At 45.8% G+C, this 18,827-nt stretch overlaps 1 long non-coding RNA gene across 1 annotated transcript in view; it reads left to right on the top strand.

Moving 5' to 3' along the window:
- LOC143831117 (uncharacterized) overlaps positions 1-18,827 on the top strand; it is a 62,752-nt gene that overhangs the window by 31,641 nt on the left and 12,284 nt on the right. The window contains exons 3-4 of the long non-coding RNA XR_013228728.1: positions 79-138; positions 655-749. This is a non-coding gene — a long non-coding RNA (uncharacterized LOC143831117). The remainder of the gene's footprint in view (positions 1-78; positions 139-654; positions 750-18,827) is intronic.

The raw sequence follows: 18,827 nt of genomic DNA, 5'->3' as shown, positions 1-18,827 counted from the left end.
GTGTCTCATACCCGCATTCTCCACCACTGTGAAGGGTCTCTTGCCTCCGCTGTAGGTCACCACCCTTCTTTCCTTTAGTCCATAGGTCGACTGCTACACCCTTCTGTCAACACCAGCACTCGGACCACAATGTTGCAGGTAAGTTTTCTTTATTCTCCAGTACACACAACCTTCTTCACACCCATTCTCTCCACCGTTCCTAGTTACACACCCCACCACGCTCTGTCTGCTCCCCTTTTTATTCCCCCTAGGCTCAACCCACCCGACTTTTTAAAGCTCCTCCCGTTTATCCGCTCATTTCCGGCCTTGGGTGTTTCCCCAGCGTCCACCTCCACGCCTACGAGCTCAACTCTCCCCAAGTTATTCCCATGCACTGCTTCTTGGCAGGCGTACTCTAGCTCGGGCCCGGCCGCGTTGAGGACGACCGAATGACGGGCCCTGCTGCAAATGTTCCCCCAAGGTCCCCGCTCGCTGCCTGTCCATGCAACCGCTCCCATCACCACTGCCTGGAGTTCTGCTTGACTCTCAGCCGCCCACCTTTGACTCTCAGCCGCTCGTCTTTCTCTGTTGGTCTTAAGTCCAGGCGAGGCTTCTCTGCTGTGTTCGACACTCGCAGCTTTCGATTGTTCATGTCTGTTCTTTTCTCCTCCACAGCTCTGCCGGCCTGCCGTCTGCGAAGCTTCACTCGTCGCCTGCCTGCCTTCGGGCCCCACCGCCTTCAGGCTGCTCCTGCTCGCCCTTTTCTCGAGGTAAGTATTTTCCCCTTTCACTATTCCCTCAGATAGCCCCTCGCCTGGACAAGAATATGTTATTTTTCTTATATTTAATGGTTTTGTGCTAAATAATGTAAACTTGGTATTTCACTGACATTTGAAAATCTTCTAATGGAATGCAGGTAACTACCATTGGCTTATTGTATTTCTCACAGTTTTCTTCTTCTTGTCAATATATATTTTAAATTTGTTAAACATTTAATGAGTGATATGACCATATATGGTCATGTTGAACCACTCCCTCACCTCCCAAAATGGCCAAAGATAGGCCTGGAGGGGTGGGAAGGGGAAAAGGCCTTTGTAGGTGTGTACACAGCTATGCTTCTCAATCATATTCTGCATGATTCTGCCACTTCTGGGGTTTCTTGAAGCCTAAAAAATGTTTCAGGGGTTTTCTCAACAGTAAAAAAGTTGGGAAAGGCTGTTGTAGTGGATGAGGCAAGAGACAACATAGTGAACCTCTGTAAAGTTTGGAACATTTTACATTTATCACAATGATCTCATCATGTTCTTGCAGGAAATAACTTGCTGTGGGTCACTTGATTATCAAGTGCAAGTACAAAGATTTTTTGAGTCACAATATAGACAGCATGGTGTAGTGGTTATGAGCAGTAGACTAATCTGGAGAACTGGGTTTGATTCCTCACTCCTCCACATGAAGCCTGTTGGGTGACCTTGGACCTGTCCATTATTCCCTCAGAACTCTCTCAGCCCTACTTACCTCACAATGTGCCTATTGTGCAGATAGGGAAGCATTGGGGATAAATACCAACTCTTCTTGTTCTTCCTGCTAAGTGCTGAATAAGCTCTGTGGGCCATTCTGCACCCGTAAAATAAAGTGAAAAGCTTACCTTTTGCAAACGCCATATTTAGCACAACGTCGCCAACATCCAGCATCCCAGCAAGAAACCGGCAGCTACATCCTCCATTTTAAAGTGAAAATTGGAGAATCCCCAAAAGTGGATTCCCCCAACAATCAGGCACGAGCAAGAGGAGAGCACCCAGCAAGCCACATGCCAAAACAATGTGCAGAGCCGAAGTAGTGCTACCTCTGCCTCCAGCACCCACCCTGGCACCTGCCTCCCTCTCCCTTCTACTGGGGACGGGGATTTTCTTTTTCTTTTTTTAAAGCAAATGCCTGGAACAACAAATATGTGTTAAATCACCCAGGCAAAGGGGGAAAAAAATTCCCCACCAGTTAACACACAAAGCATGCCTCTCTAAAGCCCCCCCCCCTAAAATCAGGAACAAGATTGCTTCAAGGCTAATGATTCCAAAGGGGGTGGCATTTTATAAAGCACTATGCATCTAATTAGATGCATGGGCGGCTAAATGGAGAAGTTTTACTTAAAAAAAATAGCTTGCCTCGCAGGGCCTTTAAAACAGGGGGAGAGGTGATTGGCTGCCTAGCTTGATTGACATGTGGAGGAAAGTCACTAGTAAATTGCATCCCTCTATTCTGCCATTTCAAGCTGTGCAAAGTGCCTAGAAGTGCAAGAAGGCGGCAGAGGGAAGGGAGAGAGCCAGGAGGTGAGGAATGACCGGAGGTGCGTTATTTAATAGCATTACGTCATGGCACTGGTGTAACGCTATTTTTTTCAATGTGCAGAAATGCCTTGTAACTTTCCTTTTCTCATCGTTTCTGTGGCATTCAGCTACTTTTAACTGTAATCTGGATCAAGCTGATTGCCTCTTTCATCCAACTAGTTGCCCTACTGAACTGAGGAAAAATCTCTTGGGGGTGTTGGTGCATTTGTATAAAGGCAGAATATAGACTGTACATTCTTATCTGTGAAAAGACAGCATCCTCTTTCTAAATACATGGAAATGCAAACCTTAAATGTCGTTGCCCTGGGCTCTTATGGAAGGAAGGAGGATAGAAACAACATCTACACATGCCCACCAGAAATGAAAATTAGGCTTTCTGTCGCTTGAAAGAATGGCAGACCACAAATGCAGTATCAATCCCTTCAATATCTTGTGCCAATGAGTTCCATAAACCAAGTTTATGGCACAATAAAGCACTTCAGTCTTTATAGTACCAAAGGAATATGTTATACTCACTGCAACAGACTTTATGTATCTCTTTGAAAATTCCATCTATAAGAGGAATAAGGAGAGTGTGGCAATAAAAAGAGACTGGCTCTGGTCAGTAGGTATGGAGGCTGTTGTTGTTAGGTACGAAGTCGTGTCCGACCCATCGCGACCCCATGGACAGTGATCCTCCAGGCCTTCCTGTCCTCTACCATTCCCCGGAGTCCATTTAAGCTTGCACCAACAGCTTCAGTCATAGAGGTTAAAGCCATGTTAAAAACAGGTGGCTGAAAAGAAAGGAAGGTTGAAGGTTCTGTTCCCCAAAATGAAACACTGCATATTGGGCTTGCCCTAACACAAACTTTTTGATGTGGAAAACATATTTTGGCATGCCCCTCAAATGGATGTGACTCCGGATATGCCATCCGTAGTCCTATCCAGGGAGCCGCCAGAAGAGTCAGAGGAGGCAGAGGCTGCTGAAGCAATGCCCTGGTGCAACACTGCTGGAGACCCAGCCAGTAGTTATGCCACTCCTGAGGACCCAGCCAGCGACCGTGACACAACCAGATGCTGAGGTGTGTGTGTGTTTGTTTTCTTGCTTGCAAGAGAGGGAGGGAGGGAGGGGGGAAGAATCGAGGAGGAGGTTAGGAAATCAACAGGTAAGGGCGTAGAGGGAGGGAAGGTAATGTGTGTGTGTTTGCAAGGGAGGGAGGGGGCCCTGACCAAGTAGCCCCAGAGCATACCCTCTGAGAGTCAGACTGTCAGTTTAAAAAATTCAGCCTTTTGACCATGGTGGAGTCCCTGAAACAATTTATCAGGCTTCAAGGAGATCCTAGAAGTGATGTCAGCTTTCCACACCTCCCTGCCATGTAGAGGAGTGAGGAATCAAATTCGGTTCTCCAGATTAGAGTCTGCTGCTCCTAACCATTGTACTATGCTGGTACGGCTTACTACCATCATCTCTTCTAGAAAAATACATAAGTGCATACTCCAATTACATTCAGGCTGTGTTTGGCACAGAAAAGGTATTTTTATGGACTAAATTTGGGTTTAAAGTTTTAAAGGTATCTCTCCCAAGTTCCAGGTGAACTGGATCAGGGGGTCCAATTCTACAGGCCCCTGAACTAGACATCCACAGCCATCCTACAAGTCTCCATTGTTTTTGGGTGGGGGATATTTCATGCTTTCTCTGCTACCAAAAACAAACCCGTCTCCTGAATTTATGATGGGGGAATTAGCAACTTGAGAAGACTAATAAGCAATGCGAGAGGCAGTGACAAGCACAATACTCCACCTATGTATACAAAGGGAGTATCTGGCAAGAAATCTAAGACAGTGGCAGTTCTAAAAAATAATTGAAAAGGAATTTTATTCAAAACAAACCAAAATAATCACTTATGACATATATACAATTTAATATAGATCAGACATACAGAGGCAATAAAGAGATAACTGGGTATTAAAGAGGGAGAATTTGCATCAATTAAAGCATACTTTACCACCAGATACATCAAGGAGGAAGGGTTCCAGAAGAAGTAGCCCAGTGTACGGGCAATGATGCGGAAGAGATTGTTACAAGTTGACAGGGTTTGTCTTTTCTCACATCATATATATGTATTTCTTCCATTCTCTTGTGTTTTGTTCCTCTCACTGAGTCACATAGATAAGGAAGTAATATTGCTCACCAAAACATGCTTATCTAAAGCCTTTGTAGTTAGAAAAGTTAAGAAGGAGTTGCAGTGGGCTAGAATTCACTTGCCCTCATCTCATTTAATGAGATGAGAACAGCCCAGGTGTAATTTATAATTGGGAAGATTCACATGCTCTCATCCCTTCTAATGAGATGAGAGCACAGGGATGATGCATCCCTGGAATGAGAAGTGAGAGACAAGTGTCATCTATCAATCTTGCTTATTATTTTAGTTTAAGAATAAAAAGGTAGCTGCTAACTTGATAGGGAAGCTCAATATTTATTTATGTATTTATTTATTTTATTAATTAGACTTTTATACCACCACTCTCAGCAAGCTGGCTTGCAGCAGTTCACAAAAAAATCTCATAATATCTAGTCTTAAAAGCATCATATAATACAATTCCCAATAATCCCCCCAAAACAACAGTCCACATGGCGGTAACAATATAAAATACAAACTTTTCCACAATGCTTCAGAGCTTCCGTCTCTAGCATGGGTTCCAATCAAAATTGGTGATGGAATCACCAGGGAATAGATAACCAACATCCACACCTAGTTTAATACTGGGCCCAGGAAACCAGGGGGGGGGGAGTCCTGATCTAAAAAAAAACAGGATCCCAACTAGGGTTGTGCATGGTGGTGTCCGAATCGGCCATTCCAGGTCAACACAGCCAGCACCACTGTGTGGGGGAGAGGGGAGGTTCAGGCACCGGTGTGCAACTCGGGGCACACATGCAGGCATGGAGCTCCACGCATGCATGTGTGCACTGACTGACGCACCGGCACCCGCGCCTCCACTCCCCCCCGCCCTGTGCTGCAATGCTGTCTGCGTCAGCTCAGTACGGACATAAGGAGGTAAGTAGGTAGGGCCTAAGCCACATATAGACTTAAAGGTCAAACCCAAAATCTTGAACTGACAGCCAGTGAAGCTGCCTCAACAACAGCTGGGCATGGATCCTCCAGGATGACTTAGTAAGGATCTGTGCAGCCACATTCTGTACCAGTTGCAGATTCCGGGTCAAGGACATGGGCAGGCCCATGTACAGCGAGTTGCAGAAGTCTAATCTGGAAGTGGCCAGGTGTTCCAAGGAAGGTCGCTAGTAGCCGTGCCTGGTGCAGATGGAAGAAGCTGTCCGAGCTACTGATGCAACCTAAGCCTCCATGAACAGTGGGGCATCAAAGATCACCCCCTAATTCCTGGCCAGAGGTGCAGATGTCAGTTGCACCCCATCCAGGCAGGGGGATGTGCTTCCTGATCCTGCCCTCTTCAGCCCAGCCACAGGAACTCCATTTTGAAGGGGTTGAGTTTTAGGCGACTCTTCCTGATCCATCCAGTCATTGCTTCCACACAACTGGCAAATGTTTCAGGGGGGGATATCTGGCCATCCATCCATCAGGACATAGAGCTGGGTGTCATCTGCAAACTGATGACACCCCAGCCCATAACTCCGGAACAACTGAGCAAGAGGGTTCATGTGGAGGTTGAAAAGTGTACAGGAGAGTATTACCCCCTGTGGCACCCCACACAGTAGTGCAAAGGGGTCAAATAATCTCTCCCCTACTGCCACCCTTTGTGACCTCAAGAAAGGAGGCCAGCCACTTAAGGGCCATTCCCCCAATCCCCGTGTCAGCAAGGTGGCAGACCAAAAGCTCATGATCGACCACATCAAATGCGGCCAATATAGATCTAATAATATGAGAATAGATGATCCACCTCGATTCAGCGGGCATCAGATATCATCCATCAAGGCAACCAGTACGGTCTCCACCCCATGTCCAGGACAGAAGCCAGACTGATATGGATCCAGGGACTGATATGGATCCAGTATAGATCTGGCGCCAGATGCTGTACACCTTGGGGGTTCCCAGTAGCTGATTAGAGATTAGAGCTCTCTTGCATGGTATGTATGAATGTTCTTACAGTGTAACATCTATATTACAACTGCCTGCTAACTATAAGTAACAAATTCTACCCCTCCACTGGTATGCTTATTGTTTCTAAATCCTAATAACAAAAGAACCATTGCCACATTGATTGGCAAGACACCCATACAGTAAGATGGGTCTTGTACAAAGTAGAGCACAATACAAGAAACAAGAATTCTTGTGCATACTCTCTTTTTATACCAAATTAGTTTCTTGGAGCTAGGGGCAGAGAGACATAAAACAAAGCCTTGATGTGATCAGGAAGGCAGTTGAAATATAGCAGAGGTTTGTTAACAGGTAAATTAGATTATGAAAAAGGAACTCTAATGGGCCATTAAGGGTATCTCCAGAGCTACTGAAAGACTTTGGGCAAGTCCTTGGGAATGACTTTGTTAGCATCCTGGTTTGGAAGGGGAGTCCAGGGCAGAGTCTGCACTTACTTTGTTTATTCCATTGTCAATCCTGTTGAATTCAGATCGCTTTGAACTCAGGTCTTCCTCTTCCCCCCCCTCCCCATTGAAACAGGAAAGTGTTCTGCACGTGGTTAGGGTAGTTCAGAAGGGGGGGGGGAGCCAAGCCTCTTTCTTTCTTTTCTTGAAGGGTGGGGGGAGAGGAGCCAAGCAGGGAGCCTCTTTCTTTTCTTGGGGGGGGGGGGTGAGATGATCGAAAAAGGCAGAGAAGGGAGAAAAAATCCAGGACCGACAGAAGTTGAGAGAAATTAGGGGCTTCTCCTTTAAGGCAAGTTTGTCACATGACCACCTGTGGCCAGTCACAGGTCCTCTACCACGGAGGAGAGCCCAGATTCAAAACAGCCTTTAAATATTGAGGGTTAAAAGCACTCTAAGATATCGCACAATAAAGGTAGGGTCACTCCAATTCAATCCTTCTTGCTGCAGAAGGAAATTTTAAATCGCCCCAAATCCAAACAGAAATCGCATTCTGTGTCGAGGGCAGGGACTGAATCGATCTGGGGTTGGAATAAAAGCTTTGTGCAGTTTACACCCAGATTTGGAGAACTCTTGGGCTATTTCCACGTGGAGGGATAAGATGAAAGTGGCTTCCTGCTGGCAAATGCAGGATGGTAAATCTTGTGTTTGCAGCTCTCCTCACTAGGAAAATCCTCCTGCATTTTCCCTCTGCCTAATTGAGGCTTTTTGCCTCTCGACTAGGCTGCAAGGGTAAACAAGCCAAATTTCTCCCTCTGGTCCTTGGCTTGTCACTCACAGCAAGCCACCAATCACAACACAGCAGTTCTCTCATGGACTGAAATTTTCTTTCCCCCCCCCCAGCCTCCCAATTAATATTTAAAAAAAAAAGGCACTTCCATGTTGCTATGTGGTAATGCCATAACACAGATGCATCTTCAATAAAATCAACACTGCCCCATTGCTCTGGAAAAAAACACCATAACAATACAGCATTCTGCCCCCCTTTTTTTGGACTTGTATTTTTTTTAACTTTATTTCTGTCTGGGTGGATTTTTGAGATACTGCACATTGTCAGAAGATATTTTGTGCTAATGGTTGGCTTTTAAAAAAAGCTGCTCAGACCCCTGTATGATCAGCAGAAGGCAGCTAGATCTTTCCCACCTCCAGAAGATGCAAACAGGACTGTTTTTGCTTGCCCAAGTTGTGAGAAGGCTGGACAGGTAACTGAAGCCAAAAAATACATTTTGTGCTAATGGCAGGCTTAAAAACACCATGGATGAATGATTGGAAGAAAGCTGTTCGATCACCTTTTCCCAGCTCATTTACCATCTCTAAAAAACAAAAATGGGGCTGTGTTTTGCCTGCCTGATGCCAAGAAGTCCATGGACACTTTAAAGATTTTATTTCACCTTGGATAATGTAGGTTTGTGGTCCCACTACAACACGGACCATGCCATTTTTTTAAATTACTCAAAGCTGGAAACAGAGGGTGGAGGGTGGGAGTGAGGGTGGGACAAAGCTGCTGAAATTATCGCACATTCCCCCCCCCCCGCTCCAATACGGTATTATTCCTGGTGGGTCGCTGGTGGTTCATGTGAATTAGGTGGTAAATCCAAGACTTTTCTACACACGAGTGATATAGCTATACAGCCTCCAAAGGTAGACAGCATTTTCTGGCACCTCCCCATGATGCTGCCTACTTCCAGAAGCTGGCTCGCAAGTTCCTCCAGTTTAACCCATGACTTCTGGAATTGCATAACGTGGATTCACCACCCTAAAACTGTTGGGGAAAATATATCTTGCTGTGTTAATGTAATAAAAAATAGCAGAGCTAATGTATAAATGATGAGACCAGACAAGGCAGGTATCCTTATCCATAGTTCTTCTATATATTTGTGAAACAGCCTGGGGGGTGGAACGTGTCCGGTTGTCCAAGCTGGAATAGGGCCAATCAGGGTACAGCCAGCAAAACTAGCTGCACCCTGATTGGCCCTGCCCCTGCAGCTCCCACCCTCTGTCCCTGGACTCTAGCCTCTTTGCTCTCAGGCGCGCCTCAGTGCCTGGAGCCAGCAGCAGGTAAGGGTAAAGGGCCTGCTAAGGAGGGCCTCTTGGCCTGCTAGGCTGGGCCTACTAACGAGGGCCTCCCAGCCTACTAAGCCGGACCTGCTAACAAGGGCTTCCCAGCCTGCTGACTGCCTGCTAAGGAGCTCTGTCCTGGGCCTGCTAATGAGCTGACTAGCCCTCGCCCACCCCACTTGATCCGGCAAAGTCACCTTAAGCTGCCTGGCCAGGGGCCAGGGAAGGGGATACTTTCAAGGCCCATTCTTAAGAACGGGCTTTGAAGCTAGTAGTATATAAAAAGTCAATTTTACTAGCTAAACAGGACAGGGGAAACTGGAAGACCAAACAAGAAAATGCATAGCTTCCTATAGCTCATTTCAGGAGCTCTACGTCTTAGCTGTTACATGGTAAATATTCAAGATGGATCTGACTAGCTGCCTAAAGCAGATACCTTCTCAAACAAAGGGAGGAAGCAGAAAGCTTCTCTTCCTGCTAAACTTGTGGATGTGGCAAACATGAGTTAGGTAATGGCCCCAGACAAATCTGCATATCTAAACAGACCACTTGACCCAGTCTGCCTTTCTCCACTAGCAACAACTGTAAACAAACAGTTTAACTCTTTGACTGACCATCTGTGTCTGGCTCTTGTTAAGAGACAAAGTAACAAAAATGCACCTTCTACCGGTGACCAACCAGACTGCTATGAGTCGAAGGAACGTTTGGATGGTGAAACGCACTATAGACCGGTGAGCTTGGTCCCACCCTCACACCCGCCTACCTCTCCCGTGCTCTCGGGCATGGAAAGGCATTTCTTTTTTTAAATGGCAATGTGTGTGGAGCAATGAATATGCAGAGATGCGTGTAGGCGTTTAAAATATGTGTATACAACAGTATGCCTCTATGAATCTGCACATATGCATTGTAATTAATAAGTAGTACTTTTTAAAAACACAAACATGTACAGCCATCGTGGAACCTTTAAACACCAACCAGAAATGCCGGGAGGGAATTGGTGGCCTACAGTGATCGACAGGCCGCTGTGAAGCTCGTCTAAGGTGCATTGCTTTCTCGTCTGCCTTTTCCAACTGCTACTGAGGAGGGTAAAATGCACGACATGGCAGCTGAAAAAGGTGAGACAACTAGAAGGTGAGGAGGGCCGCTGAGGCACAATATACTATTGCATGTTTGCATTCAGGATACATGCTACTATTCTGACCAATGTGCAGAAAAGCCCCTAGTTTTCTGGATTCTCGAAATCGCAATTTAAAATTGGCCAAATCGCAACCCAGTTACTGGACAGCCTCGGGTTGTTGGTGATGTCATGTGGAGGGGGCTATATATATACCACCAACATGCCAAGGCTGTTCAGGAACATTTTCCTCATGCGGAAATGGCCTTGGTTAATTGGAGCTTGCTGTGCCAGTTATTAAAGATAGAAGAAAGCTTCCTGAAGCACCAGAAAGAGCCATTAAGGTGAAACACTGCAGAATAGGTAATCAGATTTGTCACTGGTTCAGGTACAGTCCCATCCTTTTTTCAATTGTGCTCAGGTGAGGATGAACGTCCTGCCCTGTCCTTCTGTCCAAATGATTGCATTAGTCTTGTGACAGCCAGGAGACATCTGGCTGAGGATCCTGACTATGCATAGAATCTGCCAGTTGACCTATTTCTGTCATGCAAAGCTTTTTGGATAGTTCTCTAAGAGAACTCAGACTGGCTCAAGGTCAACCAGCAGGCTTCATGTGAAGGAATGGGGAATTAAACCTAGTTCTCCGGATTAGAGTCTGCTGCTCTTAACCGCTAAACCATGCTGGCTCTCCACCCCACATACATATGGCAATTCTGCACACAATGTTGCTAGTTCATATTTTCCTTTGAAGAGGTGGAATTTGTTAAGCAGAAATTATCTCCTTCCTTCCTACAACCAGGTATTCCACGGAATCATGCCCAATATACCGAATATATGTGCAAAATCCAAAGTATTTACTGTACAGCTGGAGCACCCAGGGCAGATATCCAGGGTCATTTACTGGTTACAGTGTTGGTTGAGAACTTTGGACTCAAGCTCACTCTGCCATTATACTCTTTAGATGTCCTTGGGCCAGTCAGCCTGGTCTACATTACTGTGCTGTTGTGGGGTTAAAATGGAGAATGGGAGCATCGCATGTGCCCCCCCTGAGCTTCTTGGTGGAAGATTGGGATTTTTAAAAAATATGATAAACAAGATTCCTCTAGTCCTCTCTCATAGGGATGAAAGTATATTATGCAGGAGTTTTACAATTAAACTCTCGTAATGTTCTGCCATTTACCTAACCCTTCCTACTGACCTGGCAAAAAAATTCTCTCTCTCTTTCAGCTAATATTTTATGCATTCTACAGAAGACTATCGAGTTTGTGACATTGTATTTGTGACATTTGTAGGTGTCATTTGTATTTAAGTAGAAGGCCAGTTACAAAATTAAGTCACTCATTATTGGGGAATCCTCAAATCTAGTTTGAAAATCATATATTTAACAAAAATCAATTAAGAGGATAGCTCAAATGGGGCTGTTTTCAAAATAATATTTTCCCCAAATAGGCAATATATCTAGATCCTATGCACAGCATGGTTAGAATACCTTTCTAGATTATAGTCTCCAAGTCCTCTCCCTGCCTACTTCTTGGCCTCTTTTTATTACTTGCCAGAGGTTCAGAATATCAGAAAGTGGGAGGAGGTTAAGTTGCCCAAAGTCTTCAGCTGCTCCTTTGCATTCACATCCATACAGTTTGCCATGTGCTGTTTCCATACCTGGAAAGATTAGCCCAAGCATCTCTTTGTTGGCGTTGCTGTGAAGCGGAAGCCGTTGTAGTGGTTTGTCACCTCGATGTGACAGAAGAACACAAGCAAACACAGGTTTGTAGGTTCCTTAGCAGTTATATTATGTACAGAATATTTACAGGTTATCCAGCAGAGTGCTGCGCGCACAATGGCATTTCAGAGAGAGAAGAACAGCTTTCCCATCACTCCTTATATACACAACCTATGTTCATGCAACCTTCTCTAATATTGCATCAGCTTTCTATCCAGCCAATAGAAGCATTTGTGCTGTGTCATTCCTGTCCACCTGACACTTCTCACATGATCAGTACCTGTCAGTTAGATCAGTTTGATCAACTTCACGCTGTTAGCTGTCACTTGGTACATTATACCAACACCCCTCCTCAGATAACAGAGTGAAGTCCTAACATGTTACTAAACAGTTCATGTTTGTTTATACATACAGGCTTTTTTCCTTCAGATACATTCTCATCAGTTCTGCAATTTTTGTGTAAAACCTCTTGCCACAAGCCTAGCTTTTGCCTGTGAAGAACCGTCTGCATGGCTCCTAGCCAGGCGCCCCTTTCTGGTTCTGCAAAACTCAGAATTTCCTTGAAACTCTCTGGCTCCTGTGTGCCAACAAAGTTTATCACTGGAGTTCCCAGAGTCTCATACTGCAAGCGGTTTGGTGGAACCCCTGCAGTCTTTCTAAGAGTTGCTCTGACACTTGGCTTAGTCTCTGAGCTTGCCTGCATCTGCTGAGATGGATCAGGCATTTGACCTCCCTGGTCATTGTGATTTGTTTCACTAGCATCTGGAGTGACTGGCAGCATAGCCATCTCAGGACTCTGTATGTGAGACCAGTTATTCTGCTCATTGAATGAAGCAGAACGGCTGAACCTCACTCCAGCTTGTCCCTCTTGAAAACGATATGCCTTCATTCCAGACTGATAGCCAATGAATTTCAGAAACTTTGACCGTGGCCCTGCCTTAGTTCTCTTTGCTTTGGGAATGGACACCCAAGCCCCAGACCCAAACACTCGCAAGTGGTTTAACTTAGGCAGTTTTCCATACAATAGGAAGTATGGAATGTGATTAACAGAACTCGACCACACACGGTTACATACATAACAGGCCGCACTGACAGCCTCTGCCCACAGACACGTAGACGACCTTGTGTCTTTTAACATACACCACATGACTGTCTGCAGTCTGCCTATATGTCTTTCAGCCACTCCATTTTCACTGGGACACCCAGGATTTCCTATCCTATGGCTGATGCCATTTTTCTCCAGCCACTGCTCAAAATCATGAGAAATAAACTCACCCCCAAAATCTGTTTGTATGGAGGACAGTTGACACCCCAACTGCTTTTGTGTTTTAAGACACCAGGTTTTAAATAGCTTGAATGTGTCTGACTTGTGCCTCATAGTTAGTGTCCAGCAGAACCTGCTATAATCGTCCACTATACAAAGCATGTACTGCCGTCCTGAGACACTAGATGGCATCTTTCCCATAAGATCCATGTGTATTAGCTCAAGAGGTCTATGTGTTACTCTTGTGCTTCTTTTAGCCACTGGATATGCCTTGGCTTTTACTTCCTTACACACCTGGCAATCCAAATAATTTGTACACTCCGAGATGTCACCAACCCCAAGAATATCTAAGGTTTTTTTCAATGCTGAGTATCCTATATGCCCAGTCCTTCGGTGCAATAAATGTATACAATTATTGTGAATGGGAGTGTTATCAACAACCTGTGCACTTTCTGAAGTCTTCTTTAACACATACACACCATCAGACAAACACCCCTGCACCAACTCCTTTCCTTCTTTCCAAATTGAACACCCCTTATTAGTGAATATGACATTAAACATTTCCCTTGTTAAGACAGACACACTTAGGAGATTGGAACGAAGTGAGGGAACACACATTACATTCTTAAAAGTACAATTAAGGTGTGGGAGATATAGTGAACCCATACAGACAACTTCTGTTGTTTGTCCATCAGCCAGCCGCACTTCCTTTAGCTGAGATGTCTGAATGTCTGTCAGCAGCCTCTGGTCATTGCAAAAGATCCCTGTAGCTCCGCTGTCGATTACCCAGTCCCCTCCTGAGGGTAATGCTGTGTTCACGAGCTTGATTGTAGCAGTACCCATTATCCTTTGGGCACTATTTGTAACATCCTTCACTGATTGGGAATTAGCTTTTGAACAGAAACGAGCTATGTGTCCCGTTGACTGACAAATCCAGCACTTTCTCACTCTCCCAGACACCTTCTCCTGCTTTTGAAAGTTGCTTGGTTTACAATAGACAGCAGCCACCTGGGAGCCGGAATACTCTTTACATTCCACAGACGAAGTCGACTTTCCTTTGGCCATATGCCCAGACACAGATAAGACTCCCTTGGCAACTTGCCTGGACTCAAAATCTTGTAGTCGCCCAGTGACTTGGCTCCATTCCAAATCACTTGCTTCATAGCCCTCCAGGCTGGAAACGACTGGTTCAAACTCAGGTAACAGAGATGAAAGCAGAATGAAAATGCGATCCAATTTCGAGGTATCTTTTCCTCTAAGCTCCAAATTACGAAAGCACTCACCCAGAGCATCAATATGTGATCTCACAGACTGACCTGGCAGCATCTGAGTTCTATACAACCTCCTTGACAGAGATATCAGCGTATCGGCCGAGTCCTGGAGATAAACATTGCTCAGAGCAGTCCATGCCTCGCTCGCAGAGTCAGCATTGTAGATATGCAGCAATTGTTGATCATCCACAGCTAACACAATTGTAGCAAGAGCCCTCTTATCAGCCACCTCTTCCTGTGAACTCGGTTTGGGAGGGGGATTCTCCACATACCTCCAGAGCCCTTCTCTGGTTAGATAATGCTTCATCCGCAGCGCCCACACATTGTAGTTTTCCGAGTTGAGCTTCTCCACGGGGATAGCAGCTGTGCTCGTCATCGCAGCTGGAGAACTCATCAACACGTCTCTCTTCCCGCCTGCCTCCGTACCTTCAGCACCGGCAGATAACTGCTCCTCAGCAGACATCCAAGCACTCAGGATAACACCACTGCCACAAACTCACCACTGCAACCACTGCAACCTCTGGGCCCATAACCCTGTTGGCGTTGCTGTGAAGCGGAAGCCGTTGTAGTGGTTTGTCACCTCGATGTGACAGAAGAACACAAGCAAACACAGGTTTGTAGGTTCCTTAGCAGTTATATTATGTACAGAATATTTACAGGTTATCCAGCAGAGTGCTGCGCGCACAATGGCATTTCAGAGAGAGAAGAACAGCTTTCCCATCACTCCTTATATACACAACCTATGTTCATGCAACCTTCTCTAATATTGCATCAGCTTTCTATCCAGCCAATAGAAGCATTTGTGCTGTGTCATTCCTGTCCACCTGACACTTCTCACATGATCAGTACCTGTCAGTTAGATCAGTTTGATCAACTTCACGCTGTTAGCTGTCACTTGGTACATTATACCAACACTCTTTACCTGATACCTCTTTATTCCCTGAAAGTGACATGAGGAAGAATGATTTCTTTGAGTGCTGTGTGCCTTTTGTCCTTGACCTTGAGTTTGGTTAGCTTTGCCAGGTCATGCCTGGCAACTGGCAGGAGGCACAGGGTCAGCAGGCATGACATCCTATGAGCTGGCATATCACTTCTGGGTGGTTGAAAGGTGGTCCCCACACGCACACACCTTGAAACAGCTGCTGAGGTGTAGTCAGCCTTATGCCAGGCATGGAAGTAAACATGGCTCTTTTGGGTTGTTGGCAGCTGCAGTGGTTCTATGTAAGCTACAGAAGGAGCACCACTGCCCTAGATAAACAGTCACTGATCTTAACAGCTGCAGAAAGGAGTCTTGCTGAGCAAACAACAAAGCCTACACTGGTGGCAGCCTTGTTATCACAGAGTAGACAATTGCTTCCCTGCAGAGGATGGCTGTGTAGTATTACCTATTGGGAAAAGTGCAAGGCAAGAAATATGACTTCCTGCTGGGATACTTCCTTGGGGGAACTTCAGGTAAAGAGCAACTTCTCATTCTGTCATAGCAATTTAAACCAATGGGGGGTAGGAATTTTGCTGCAGTAGAAGCTTCAGCGGGAAAAAGGGCCTAGGTACTTTTTGCTAAAGAACTATACATAGAAACTAGGAAATAATGCCATCCTTTCCCCCTTACGGAAGCTGGAGCTTATTGTTCCTCTGGACCACATGGCAACATATTGACAGAGTACCTTGAATCAGAGGATTAAACTGATTAATCAGTAACTCACACCATAACACTTAAAATTATTGTTATCAGGACGAGGCTGTCATAAGAATTTGCTAAAATGATAAATTAATTGTTCTCTTTCACACATGCTCAATTCCAGAAAGTCATGTGCACATTAAGTAGAGGGGGGAGCTCAGTACAAAATTATTTCCTGGTACTGCTAGAGAAAACAATGCAATTATTGCTGAACTAAGCCAGGGAGGGTTGCTGAAGAAGCATCCAATGTATTGGAAGAATGGAGCGACAACTTGACAGTTTTCGGAGGATTCATAACTGCTAGGCTTGCCATTGGCAAACCTAGGAAAGGAGAACTGGCAGCATGAGGGTGGCACAGCAAGGGATATAAAAATGTAGCTTGAACATCAGTTTTAAATGTGGATTGCTGGATTGAAAAAAACTGGAAAACTGAACGCTTACATTTATTTAATGAACACTTGTTTTTTGAACATATTAGCTGCTTGAGTGGAATTATGTGTTTTAGATAAAAAGAGTTTCTTTTTGATCAGATACTAGGTCATGGATATGTGAGGTAGTGACAAGGAACACGCACCCATGCACCCTTAAGAGTTGTGCTGGAAGCGGAATTTTGGCAAGTGAAGCTTATAAAATGATAGGGTTATCTAGCAAATAGCTAATTTCCTGTTCTGGATAGGGTTGCACTCTCCCTAAAGGAGCAGGTTTGTAGCCTGTGGATAATCCTGAACCCAGATCCTCTGTTGTAAATAGGTGTCAGCAGTAGCCAAGGGTGCCTCTAGCCAGCTTGGGCTGGTGAGCCAGCTGTAGCCCTTACAGGATTGAAAGATATTGCCACTGTGGTGCATACTGTAGTAATATCTAGATTGGAATACTGCAATGAGCTCTATGTAGGGCTGCCTTGGAGGACTGTCCAGAAGTTACTGTTGGTACCGAATTCTGCAGCCAGAACATTGAGTGGAGTGGGAGGTAGGAAGCATAGAGAACCCACCACCTCGAGGAAGCCTGTTCCACTGAGAAACCGCTCTAAAGGGGCACAATTGTGCAGAATATGGTTGAGTAGCATAGCCGTGTACACACCCACTTGGAGCCCTTCCCCTTCCCATCATTGGTCACTTTGGGAGGAGGGGTCAACATGACTATATATGGTCATATCCCCTGATAAATGTTTAACAAATTTTAAAAATATATTAAAATTAACACCCATTCCTTCAGGAAACCACCACTGGCAGGACTGGGCACCTGGAGCCATTGCAGTAAGCCATTGCTGTAAGTAGCCTCTCCCACTGCACAGTGGCATCAGTGAGGAGGTGTGTGGATGCTGCTAGCACAGGGCAAAGTCACCGTTCTTTTTGTCATCCTCACACAGGCCAGCAAAAAGGGGCATGGGAGTGATGGTGCCCAGCTTACCATATTCCCCATTGCTGGCATGACCACAACCAGCTCAGCAAAAAGGACAACTGGTTGGGGAGGGGTGGTATATAAATGCAAGAAGGAAATAACATGGATACCATCCTGTGCTGGTGCCATGCAGCTGGTGAGCAGGAGCATGGGCACAGCAGAAACTAGCTTCACCCTACTGGTACAGGTGTGGTGCAGCCCAGGAGGCGCAATCAGGCATTACCTGTACTACTTTCCCCCAACCCCACAGTGCTCAGGCTAACAGGAGGGATGCAGACACAGCAGCAGCTGGCTTCTTTCTGTGCCAGGTGGAATAGGATGTGTCTAGAGAATTATGCCAGTGCCCTCCTTTGTCCTGTTGCTTCAAGTGGGCTGCAGTCAACAAGGAGGAGTATGGTGGTGCCTTAGGGTTGCCCGACCTCGGTTGGGAGATACCTGGAGACTTTGGGGATGGAGCCAGGATTGGATGGGATTTGGAGCAAAGAGGGACCTCAGTGTAGTATAATGTCATGGAGTCCACCCTCCAAAGCAGCCATTTTCTACAGGGGAACTGATCTCTTTAATCTGGAAATGGCCTGTAATTCTGGGTGATCTCCAGATCCCACCTGGGGACTGGTATCCCTATCAGATGCCTTCTTTCTTTCCAGCTGACTCTTTGGCCTTCCATGAGGAAAGGGGACATGGCTGCAAGAGGCATTGTGTCCATTTTTGGGTCCATACTGCCCTCTTAGACCTCTAGTTGAGTGTTGACTTAACAGGGTCGTGGCTGGCAGGAATAATTCAGCATGTGAAACTCTTTGCCCCAAAACTGGGGTAAATGGGGAAAGCTTCATCTGTTAATTTTGCTGTATGTCGCACAACAATTACCTGCACAGGAGTCCTTCCAGAAAATAATTAACCCTTGTCAAAAGAACAGTGCTTCACACAAGAGCCTAGGCCTGCACGGCTCTGCCCCTGCCCTGAAGCACAGGGAGCCTAATGGATGGTGAAGCCTGAGGAAATGGAGGGAAAGAACATTCAGTGAAAACGGAGGGGGGAGGGGGGTGGATAATCAAGGTGAAAAAACTGACAGGATTTATTTTTAGCTGTGACCTTTCAGACACAGGCAGCCCAGTAGTTGCCACAGTAACACACGGCCACAAGAAAAAGGCATGCATTTATCAGGGAAGAACTAGCACTGGCCCCATGGACAGCTTCTGTCCCCTCCTGTCTTCTAAAGACAGCAAGCAATAGGAAGCTGCAGTGAACTCCTACAGAATTTGTCCTTTGTTGGCATTTTTCCAGAGGCATACACACAAACTGCCAGTAGGGTTGCCAACTCCAGTTTAGGAAATTGCTGGAAATTGGGAGGAGGAGCCCGGGGAGACCAAGGTCTGGGGAGGGGAGAGTCCTCGGGTAGGGTTGACAGGTCCCCCTAGCCATGATAGGAGGTGTAAGGGTTAGATGGGAAA

Source organism: Paroedura picta, chromosome 3 (assembly GCF_049243985.1).
Source record: "Paroedura picta isolate Pp20150507F chromosome 3, Ppicta_v3.0, whole genome shotgun sequence".
NCBI lineage: Eukaryota > Metazoa > Chordata > Lepidosauria > Squamata > Gekkonidae > Paroedura > Paroedura picta.
The sequence above is the reverse complement of the archived record's forward strand: the minus strand, read 5'-3'. Positions and strand labels throughout refer to the sequence as shown.